Genomic DNA, 11,995 nt, shown 5'->3' on the forward strand with positions numbered 1-11,995 from the left:
CCACCATCATTGTGATCAGTGGTTGCACTTCATCAGCTCATTTGCATTTTAAAAAACACGCCCAAAACGACACATTTTTGGACTTGACAGCACAATAGAGTTTCAATTACAACAAACTACCATCATTGTGATCAGTGTTTGCACTTCATCCGCTCATTTGCATTTTAAAAAACACACCCAAAACGACACATTTTTGCTCAAACCTACAAAGTGGCAATGCTAACATTTTCATCATATGACCCCTTTAATAAATGCTATTAATGATTTTTTCCTGCTTGCTTATTTTAAGGAGACCTTGCAAAATAAATAATCATGAAACTTAGTTTATATGAAATACATTATAAACTTAAAGGGGCAGTTTTCCAGGCAGGGTTTTGAATAAGCAGGACTAGGCCTTAGCTATATAAGGACATTTAAGTTGTTTGTACAAATGTATCTTACAAAAAACACTACTGGTGTGCATCTTGGTACAAAACAATGGCAATGATGTTCAGATGTGTCAATGCAAGTTGTTTTTAAAAAAAGTCAACTCAAACATGCATTTTAGTCTGGGAAACAGCTCTGAAAAGTTCTGCCATGGAGTTATTTTTATTATTATTATTCATCTGCTCAGTTAAGATCGTTCTGAAATTCTTCATGTGACTTTGACGCTGCTGTAGATGACATCTGTGGATGAATCTTTCATGAGTCCATCGTTCGATCTGCTCAACAAAAATGATCATTAACATAACCAGAAGGTTTTTGGGACCCAGACGCAAAACTAATAGTTCTACTTTACGCTGCAAGTTTTGAGAAATGCACAGTTTAATACTGTAGAGTTTGTGTGTTGGATGACTATTAAAATTATTACCAGTGATGCATGCTTTAATTTCTTACCTGAATGAAATAGCAGGACAGTGGTTAATAACGTTTCCACATTGTGTAGTTTTGTGGTGGTTGACACTGGCGTACTGAACCTCCTCAGCATCTCCAGAATTCTGATCCCTGCTGGGTCTTTGAAAAGTAATGCTGGTGTATATTAAATCGTTGGTTGTTTTTGAATCACATGTGGGATGTGAGCTTATCTGATCTGTCGTTGTCACACTGATGTTCTCCTAAATAAGCACACAGATGATCAGACATTAGTAAAGATGTTTCCATTAACCCTTGTATTGTGTTCGATTTTTGTGACGATTTTGATGGACCGGGTCAAATTGACCCGCATTGGATTCAATGCAATTCCTTAAATATCACATTATGAAAAACAAGAAGGAATTAGGTATGAACAAAACCATTTTAGTATCAGTCTTTGTCACACATTACAAACATTTAAAATTAAAAAGTATGATTTTAAAAAAACGCATTTAACCACAATTTTTAACATGTTTGTTTTAACAAATGTTGCACAAAAACTGTTGCAACATTTAACATTTTAATTCAACATGTTTTTTTTAACATACGTATGTTTAAGACATCCTAAATGAACTATTTAATATTGCTTTGAAATGAAATGAAGCTTTTCTTTTTCTAAATAGGCTCATCTTTTGTTCTTGAGGCTCATTGTACAAATTCAAGAAATCACTGTTTACAATGATCTGCATACATCAAGCATGTGCTTTCTGACTTCTTGCTTTTACACAAATGGTGCTTATTTTGGTGTCATGTTTTATGGGGCACAGCTAGCATCACCTGTATTCACCTCTGGATTTTCTGTGGGTCTGAATTCATCAGCTATACATAGTATTTCATTTACATTGAAAATAGAAATGATAGTTTACATTTACTTTTCTGTGTCTGAGGAAGTCTTTATCAGTACAAAAAAAGTGGGAAAAGCTCACTTTCCCTTTCCAGGGTAGTAAAACACCTAAATATATGCAATAAATGTATTTAATTTGTGTCTGTACAGTTGCCTTGGAACAAACAAATATGGGTCAAACTGACCCGCGAACATCAAAATCGTACCAAAAATCATTATTTGTGCTAAAAAAACCCACTTCAAAACACATCAGTGTATCCTAACTTTGCATGCATGTTCATGGCCCTAAATGAGAAAAAGTGACAAAATTTCTGGAAGAAAACTTTAACTTAAGTAGTATTTCATATAAATTGTAAATAGAAATTATAGCTCACTTTTACCATCTGTGTCTGTAAAAGTATTTTCAGTACTCAAAATAGTGAGGAGAAGCATTTTTACCCCCATTTTAGGGTAGGTAAACACCAATATAACAACAAACACTAAAAATATATATTTAATTTAGGTCTATACTGTTGCTTTGGCGCTAAACAAAATGCGGGTCAAATTGACCCGCGAACCTCAAAATCGTTACAAAATTGTTTTGGTACACTTCAAAACATATCAGCATGTCTAAACTTTGCAAGCATGTTCATGGCCATAAATGAGAAAAAGTCACAAAATTTCAAGAATAGAATCACAGGTTAACTGGTTTATCCGACAGCTTAAAAATCAAAACGGGTCAAATTGACCCGGAACATAATATGAGGGTTAACATCATAATGTATTGTTCTTGTGGCTCAACTGGTGGACAACAGCACTATAGGGACACAACAATCACAGGTTTGATTGCCAGGGAAAACACAGCTGACAAATCTGATGAGCAAAACTTGCCTGTTTTGATCTGTCACTTCTGATTCCAGTATCTGAAATCTTTCTGCTGGAAAGAAGAAAACAGGAAGAAAATGATATCAGAGAAGCTCATTTTATTTTGGTGCACTATCAGGTTTTTAAACTAGGAGCAAAGGGGGCGTGAGATGGTCCCTTCCTCTCTCTGCTTATATTGGGGTCCTCACCCTCATAGCAAATGACATGGTCCCCTAGTGTTGAGGGAAAGAACTACAGTAACAGTAAATTCAACACAAAACTGTTAAAAAGTGATGCACTCTAACACAAGGGGCGCTTGCCGAAAAGTTTGAGAACCACTGCTTTACTGTTTAATGACATAATAAGAGGGTTTATGTTAGGTTTTTGTCATACCTTCTGATTCTCATTGTTACAACAACAATGCAGATGCAGATGAGCACAGCCGCGATTCCTGCAGTTACGTGCAGAACTGTATTACTGCCAGCTGAAGAGGAAGAGACATGGATGTGTTTTGTTTAAATAGTCGAATATTAACATAAATAAAAAAAAGAAAGCATATGGCAAGGTCGATCCTCATAGATCTTCATTGTGATCTTGCCATCTGCAATGAGTTAAGTGAGCTCACACAGACCCTGATGAGTTTCTTTTCTAATTGTCAGAATACAAACTGAAATAATGAATAATTATATACTTACATCTGACAGTAAGTGTGACAGCTGGAGATTTCAGATGTTCATCTCCTCTCACAGCACAGCTGTAGTCTCCTGCATCATCTCTGCTCACAGACTGCAGTATCAGTTTATTACTTCTGAATGATTCTGATAAAGGACTTTTGTTTTTATACCAGGTAAAGTTTGTTTTGCTTGTAAGGTTGCATGTGATTTACAAAATAAAGCTGCAGAATTTCCCTCAACAACCTCTTCAGGAACCTCAACCCTGAGCTCTACAGAGACAACAAACACAGTTAAAGGGGTCATATGATGAAAATGTTAGCATTGCCACTCTGTAGGTGTGAGCAAAAATAGGTCATTGAAATTTGGCTTTCATTATGATGTCATAAGGATATCTTATTAGAATAATACCGCCTCCTTAATCTGAACTCTCCAACCACTGCACTGCCGTTTAGTGCAGAGAGAAAGAAAGAGAAAGGAAGGACTTGACAGCACAATTGAGTTTGAATTACAACAAACCACCATCATTGTGATCAGTGTTTGCACTTCATCCGCTCATTTGCATTTTAAAAAACACACCCAAAACGACACATTTTTGCTCAAACCTACAAAGTGGCAATGCTAACATTTTCATCATATGACCCCTTTAACATATTGAGTTCAGATGTGTATTTAGAGGCTGTTTACACTTGGCATTAACATGCGTTTTCGTCGATCGGATCACAAGTGGACGACGTTAATGCCAGGTGTAAACGGTGTTCAAAAAGTTTTGAGCTCGTCCACTTTCGACCACTTTCAACCACATTCAGAGGTAGTCGAAACCACTTTCGATCGGATCGCTTTGGAGTTGCGGAACGCATATGTGGTTGAATGCGTTCGAACAGCCACACGCGACCGCCTTCTCTCCGCCCATTTATCTAATCTGAGGTATTAAACACAAATTTTACGTCTTTTTTGACTTCTGGCGTGAACATACGGTGAACAGCGCTATTTTTAGCCTTTCATTGATACAACTAAAGCGGCTGATCTCCGTAGTTTCGTTTTGAAAGCGTGTGAAAGTTGCGCGATCCTATTTCATCAATTGCGCTGAAAATTCAGAGAAAGCTCCAACATATAAACGTACAAAACACTATGCAGCATGTATACTTGCTAAACAAGCAGTGGACTCCGACATAATATTAGTTTGCTTCCATATAAACTCATAATTACTCCCGCTCGCGTTTGAATGACAGCAGAGAGACTCGCCCACCGTCTCACAGACCACCCCCTCACAGTATTCAGCACAGATGCGGTCGAAAGTGGACAAAAGAGACGGATTTAAATACCAGGTGTAAACGTAATGTGTCTCTCTCGTCCACTTGTGATCCGATCGATGAAAACGCATGTTAATGTCAAGTGTAAACAGCCTCTGTTGAAGTCTCTGACACCACAATGGTGTTACTGTAGTTTTACTGTACCTGTCACTTTCAGCTGAACTCCAGGACGACCCAAATATTTTTCTTTTTCTACACTTGTCAAGATTTTCATGTAGTACACATGTTCATCCTTATCTGTTACATAACTCAGTTTGAGAACATTTTGTTTTTCACCCATATATTTAACCCTGCCTTTATATTCTGGTACTTCGGACAGATCGGGCGTCTCCTCATCTTTTTCTGAATCTATGGTCCAAAATATCTTGATTATATTGAGACCATCAGGATATGTGAAACTGCTGGACAGAAGTGTGGTTGAGCCCTTCACAACACATTTTACTCTGCTTGAGTATTTCACTGTCCAGCTTTGGCTACACATTCCTGAAAAACATGAAATGGATCCAAACAAAATTCAGAGTATGGATTATGAAGGTATTTAGGTTTTTCAAATGTATGTTTGTATGTAGACACTAAAAATGCTGGGTTATTTTCAACCCAGCGTTGGGTCAAAAAGGGTCCCAAATTAACTCAGAAATGGGACAAACCTGTTGGGTTTAAATTTAATGAATTGTTTAAGCCTAGATTCTGTGTTGTTTCGTTGGGTCAAATATAAACATTTTCTACACAGGAAAATCCCCAGTGTTAAATTAACTCTACCAGTGTTAAATCAACACTATTTGGTGTTTATATAATCCACACCAAGATCGGTGTTAAAAAAGACTGGTGTTAAAAATATAACTCTGAATCAGTGTTAAAGTTAATGAGATAATGAAGTGATGATTAAGACATTAATGGTGAACACCTGCTGGTCATTCAAATCAATTACATTTTGGACATTTTCCTGTCTCTAAATTTTTATTTATTTTGATGACTCGTTTTCTGGAGAAAATACTAAAATAATAAAGATAGACAAATTATTAAATGCAATAGATCAATACGGTTGGGTGTATGCCTCCAAAAGCTGCAATCTTTCACGTTTGCCTCTCTATCATCATCTCTGTTTGAAAAATAAAATGATAACTTGCAGAATTATTTTCTAAATGAATAAGTTTAACTTCTAAACAGCTGTCAGAACAAAATACAAAAAAAAGTGCTCAACTATTCCAGCATCCACACGCGTGATTTAGTAGACAAATCTTCTTTCTGACGTGATGTCTCACAAGTCAAATAGACATTTGCCACAAAATATATCATATTAAATCATAAGTTTGTGTTTGTTATGAGGTCATTTGAAGTCACCATTACTGTGATTAGTGTTTCCTTTAGTTAGGCATTTGTCCCTTGACCTTCATTAATCTAACTCTCCTCTTTTAGCAATAGCAACAATGTTTTAGTAAGACCACTTGTTCATTGCTTCATGTAGAGGGAAGCCCTTCCAGACCTTCTCAGATTGTTTATTTTTATTATTTTCTACTCTACAAATTATTGAAACATTTGGTCACAAATTTATTATGAAGAAACAGACATATAAAAAGCTCTATGCAAATGACAGTGTATTGAATGAGACTGCTGTAACGCTTTAGTGTGTTTTTTGTTGTTGTTGTTTTTTGCTTAAGAGAGACTTCATGATTTCTGATACAAATCTCAACGATGGTGACAGTTAATGGTAAGAAAGTTGCTAAATTTTTGTCATGTTGCAATGCATGATGGGATTTATGAATGAGTTTTCTACAATCCTGGTTCCCAGCATGCATTGCGGCATGAAGCTTTGTTGTTAATTGTCACCATGATTGTGTTTTATAGGCTGATTGTTGATGTCTCAGTGTGTCTGTCTTGCACCACAGATTAGATTTGGGTAAACAATATTTAACTCTTCAGGGTATGTGGACTTTTACAGCACTGTTGGATTTCATGGGAGCTTCACAGGTTTGGCAGAACATAAATTAGACACTTACATTCAGTGATAACTTTTTTTTACGATATCATTGACTCCCAAGTTTTATACTAATTAACATAGTGTTAGTTATAGACTTCACTTCTCTCATCTTCCTCTGCTTTAACAGATGTGTTTTATAAACACACTGCCACAATTAGCAGAAGAAATCTAACACTAAATTTCAAGACCCAAGTACCCAACTAAAGGAAACACTAATCGGAGCAATGGTGACTTACTTTATTAACCAGATTAACAGCAGTTCTTTAGAAGTTAAACCTATCATCCATGTAACTCTGCAAGCAAGTTGTAATTTTAGTTTTCAAACAGAGATGATGTTAGTGTTCATTTAACTATGGTGATTTCATCTATTGCATTTAATAATTTGGCTTTCTTCCTCATTTTAGTATTACTTTCTCCAGAAAAAGAGTCAACAAAATAAAATTTTTAAGACAGGAACAATTCCAAAATTGAGTTGATTTGACACAAAATGACCAGCAGGTGTTCACTATTAATGACTCAATCACTTCATTATCTTATTAACTTTAACACTGATTTAGTGTTTTTTTAACACCAATCTTGGTGTGGATTATATAAACACCGAGCAGTGTTAATTTAACACTGGGGATTTTACTGTGTAACTAATGCTGAGTTAGAAATGACCCAGTGAAGGTTTTATCAAAATTATTTTAATTATTTTAAAGGTCCACTGTGTGGCTTTTAGTGGCATCTAGTGGTGAGATTGTGAATTGCAAACAACAGCTCAGGTCACCCATCATACCAATCTTTCGAAGCGCATACACAAGCTACGGTAGCATCCACAGGACAATGATGCCGTCTTCTGACAACATAGTGACAAAACATTATCTGTAGAACAGTTTGTCTGTTTAGGGCTACTGTAGAAACTGGCGGTGCGAAATGGTGACTTTCATGTAAGGCAGGGGAAAGGCTGGTTCTGGAGGGCCACTGTCTTGCAGAATTTAGTTCCAACCCTAATTAAACACACCTGAAAAACCCAATCAAAGTCTTTAGGATTACTTGGAAATGAAATGCAGGTTCAGGAATTTTAGAGGGTTGAAACTAAACTCTGCAGGACGGTGGCTCTCCAGGATTCCTGTTGTAAGGGGACCCACAATGTATGTAGATAAAAACGGCTCATTACATGTTGGGTTTATAAATAAAAATATGCCGGGCTGTTGTTAACCCAACCAGGAGTTGAAACAACCCACCATTACATTGACACAACCCAGCATATGTCTGTTATCAACCCAACATGTGTTCTGTCCAATAATTACACAGCATTGGGTTAAAATAACCCAGAAGAATTTAGAGAGTAAGAAAATAAAAACTATATAAGTATAGTCTTTATACACTACTGATAATAAAGTTATGTATTTTATATTGCATTTCTGTCAAGAGATTCTTCTAAACATAACACAAAGCATCTTTAAAGCTTGTGACAATAAAATGTAGAAATTAGATTAAGGTTAAAAAAGTTTAAATGTAAAATGCTAAATTAAAGAAAATAATTTGAGTTTTCAGTCTTACCTGGGTTCACAAGTAGACAGATTACAATGAAAAGCCGAAACATTCTGAAAGATATAAAGATTTTAAATAACAGTTATATAGGTGTATTTGCATGTTTTTTAGTTAACTCTGTACAAGTATATTTAATATTGTACTTACAAACTGAATAATATTAGTATTAAAATAAGTAAACCACAAATTTATAAGGATGTCTTCAATCTATAATTATATATAACCACAAATATAATATTTATTTATATTTATAATGTTCATTAAGTTGTATATAATATAAAGAGTTTTAGTCTGACCTTGCTTTATCGTTGTCTTCTCTGCTCAGTTTTATTGTCTGCAGCAGATAAGTTTGTCTGACAAGTCAAATGCCTCAAATGCTAAAGCAGATCTTCAGAGCAAGACTTTTTTATTTCACATGCGTGTGTGTGAGTGTGTGTGTGTGTGTGTGTGTGTGTGTGTGTGTGTGTGTGTGTGTGTGTGTGTGTGTGTGTGTGTGTGTGTGTGTGTGTGTGTGTGTGTGTGTGTGTGTGCCTGCGTGTGTGTGGTAACCATGTTTCTTTTGGTGTATTGATTACTATCATGTCAAAAACATGGTTATTTTGTAGTTACTATGGTTTTACTACAGTAACCATGTTTTTTTGGTTTTAACTGTAGTAAAACCATGGTTAATTTTCGTAAGGGGTGTGTCAAATATTGCCGAAATATATAAACTACAAGTGACCTTTATACATGATGCCATTTTTTCCTTCTTCCTCATTTTCTTTTTCGAAATCTATTGCTGCAAGACTTGGGCGTAAGCGACATTCATATCACAGCTTCTCTTTTACATCATGATTCTGTATGAAGCATACATACACAGTAAATGACTAAATGACAAAAAAAAACAGAAAATTCTTTTCACATCGTGCATATTTCTCTAACAATCTAGAATTTTTTTTCCAAAACATTTAAATGTAAAGGATGATAATAGGAGACTTGTTTGTTTTATATTCCCACATCACTCCACATGTTGATGTTTATCACAGATCATAACTTTGGACAGCACCTTCAATTTGTCTCCATCTAGAGGCAGACAGATTTAACTACACACACTAAAGGAGCAACAGGTCGCTTTACTTAGGGATTTAAACTAATCACCATTAAATTACATTTTATAATAATCTAAATGCATAGAATGAAATTAAGATCATGTAATTTCTCCATTAACTTTTATGTAATTAAAATTGAACACGTTATTTTTAGCTAATTTACTAAATTAGCATGCAAAATAAAGACTCTCTAAATATACTGTAATCAAAAGTAAATTACGAATGAAAAACAACCACAGTTCAAAAAAGGTATAAGGTGGGAAAGCAGACAAGTTCTGCAAAGTTTATCTAAACACACCTGAAGCAGCTAATCAATGTCTTCAAGATTATAAAGTCTTTACAGAGTTGATTTGTGTTTAACATAGGAGTTAAACTCAGCAAGACTGCGGCTCTCTAGGACCGAACTTACGTACCCCTGGCTTGAGAGGAAACACACTTCAGCACATGGGACAGCTCCTCATCTTTGCACCTCTGCTGTGTTTAACACTCACTAAACTGACACGCCACCTACAGACAGGTGAATATAACTACATGAACACAAAAAAGACTGCTTTCTCCTGTCTGCAAATAAGATTTATGTTCAGAACCACATGTAGAATGGACTGCATTTATATAGCGCTTTTAACAGACCTATGGCCATCCAAAGCACTTGACATATTGCCTCACATTCACTCACACATTCATACACCGACAGCGGTGTCAGCCATACAAGGCGCCATCCAGCTCGTCGGGAGCAGCTGGGGTTAGGTGTCTTGCTCAAGGACACCTCAACACTTGGTCCGGTGAAGCCGGGGATTGAACCACCAACCTTCCGGTTTGTAGACAACCTACATGAACCACCGAGCCACTGTCGCCCCAGAATGATCAGAGACATCAATTTAAATCAATATAAGAAATTAAAAGACACAGATAAGCTCATTTTGATGTGTTTGTTTGTTTGCTTGTTTGGGGTTGGAGCTGAACATGAAATTGCAAAAGCCCAAAATAACTTTTGTGAGGGTTACAACTTTAAAATGAATATGCAAAATTGTATGTGTGTACAAGATCTTGCACATACTTCCTGACTATATTCCAGTTAACACCATTATATAATTTCATATCGTACCGATAATTAACATATAACGAGGAAACTACAGCTATCTATACATTCAGATCATATTCAGCAATATGCTTTATTAGGGTAAAAAATAAAAAATAAGATCATCATTTTGACTTTCAATTGAGAGGTTCTACATTATATCAACAAGAGAACAATCTTTAAAAACATCTTATGTTTGTTTAAGCCAAATAAATAAACACCTGCCGAAATAAACAAAATACTTGGAAGATGAGTTAAAAGAAGATTTGTTAATAAATATCTTTATGCTTTTATTTGTTTTTTAAATACAGTTACTCTACTGTTGAATAAATAATAATCAGCACCTCAGACCTGACATCTAGAGGCAGATAGCAGTAACTACACAATATCAATGTGAGGTATCTTGAAGAAAAATCCTTTTTTTTTTAATCAGTCACAGTATTTCAGAGTAGCTGATACGAATTTGAATTGCACCAAGTTGCTGCTAGCACTTACTGTTACAAGGCCTTAACTATAAACCACTTTACTATTCGCTTAAAACAAACATCCAGTGTTTAATGTCATTATATCTTCTTCTGTCCTCTCCAGCTGTTTTTGATGGCAGAACTGTGTGCTTTCAAGGTTGTCTGTTATCAGTGGATTTCCTCACATTCTAGAAAACAGATTAAAAATAAACATCACAACCAAAGCATCAGATTATAAACTCTACATGAGGACCAAAACCTAACAAGAACCACTGAGTAACTCACATTCAGTGTGTCATAATCAGCACTCATGGTCTTGGGGTCAAGGGTCATGTAAATCCCTTCAGAAGACTCCATCTGAGACAAATGAGAACATACAGCAGGAGAATCTCTCACCGTTCTATGGTGCTGTAGATTTGTGTTGTTTTGAACTTCTGATGTCGCTTTTTTCCTGTGAAACAAAAAACCTCATTTATTTTAGAGACATTATCTTCTCAAAGTCTCCATGACATCATTCTGCACTTTAGCTTCTCATTACACACCAGACTCTGAGGTCAACTAAACCTTATAGGCTATTTTAAAACTTCCTGTTTCAACAGAAATTACATCAATCATCAAAGCGACTTGCACTTAACACATCAGTGAATATTTAAATCCTCACCTTCTGATACAGATCCCTATAACAACCAATAGTATCACAGATACAGATGTGAAGTTGACAGTCTGGGTCACTCCCACTGGAACTTTATTCACAACCATTGGAACTTTACTCAAAACCACCAGGTTGTTTCCTTCTATCATGTAGAGGAGAAGACATAATAAATATAATGTGATGATATAAACTCTAAAACAGTTAAGAGCTGTTTTCAGATCAGTCACAAACTCTCACCATAGTTTAATTAAATCTTGAGTTTTGCAGATTATTTTACCTGTAAGAATCATCAGTGTGACAGCTGGAGATTTCAGATCTTTATCTCCTCTCACAGCACAGCTGTAGTCTCCTTCATCATCACTGTTCACAGACTGCAGTGTCAGTTTATTACTACTGAATGATTCTGATAAAGGACTTTTGTTTTTGTACCAGATATATTTTGTGCTGCTTGTAAGGTTGCATGTGGTTTTACAAAATAAAACTGTAGAATTTTCCTCATTGTGAACCTCAACCCTGAGCTAAGAAAAAAAAACAAGTTCAATATTGAGTTTAAATGTGTGTATATATATACAGGGGGATACTGTAGATTTACTGTACCTGTCACTTTCAGCTTAATTCCAGGACGACCCAAATATTT

General features: G+C 35.6%; 1 long non-coding RNA gene across 1 annotated transcript; it reads right to left on the bottom strand.

The window, feature by feature from the left end:
- Positions 1 to 10,794: 10,794 nt before the first annotated feature.
- On the bottom strand, positions 10,795 to 11,460 carry LOC135786119 (uncharacterized). Its single transcript, XR_010546863.2, has 3 exons — positions 11,368 to 11,460; positions 10,992 to 11,157; positions 10,795 to 10,894 (listed from the first exon to the last, which is right to left on the bottom strand). It is a non-coding gene; the product is annotated as an uncharacterized lncRNA (long non-coding RNA).
- Positions 11,461 to 11,995: the final 535 nt, after the last annotated feature.

Source organism: Paramisgurnus dabryanus, chromosome 4 (assembly GCF_030506205.2).
Source record: "Paramisgurnus dabryanus chromosome 4, PD_genome_1.1, whole genome shotgun sequence".
Taxonomy (NCBI): Eukaryota; Metazoa; Chordata; class Actinopteri; order Cypriniformes; family Cobitidae; genus Paramisgurnus; species Paramisgurnus dabryanus.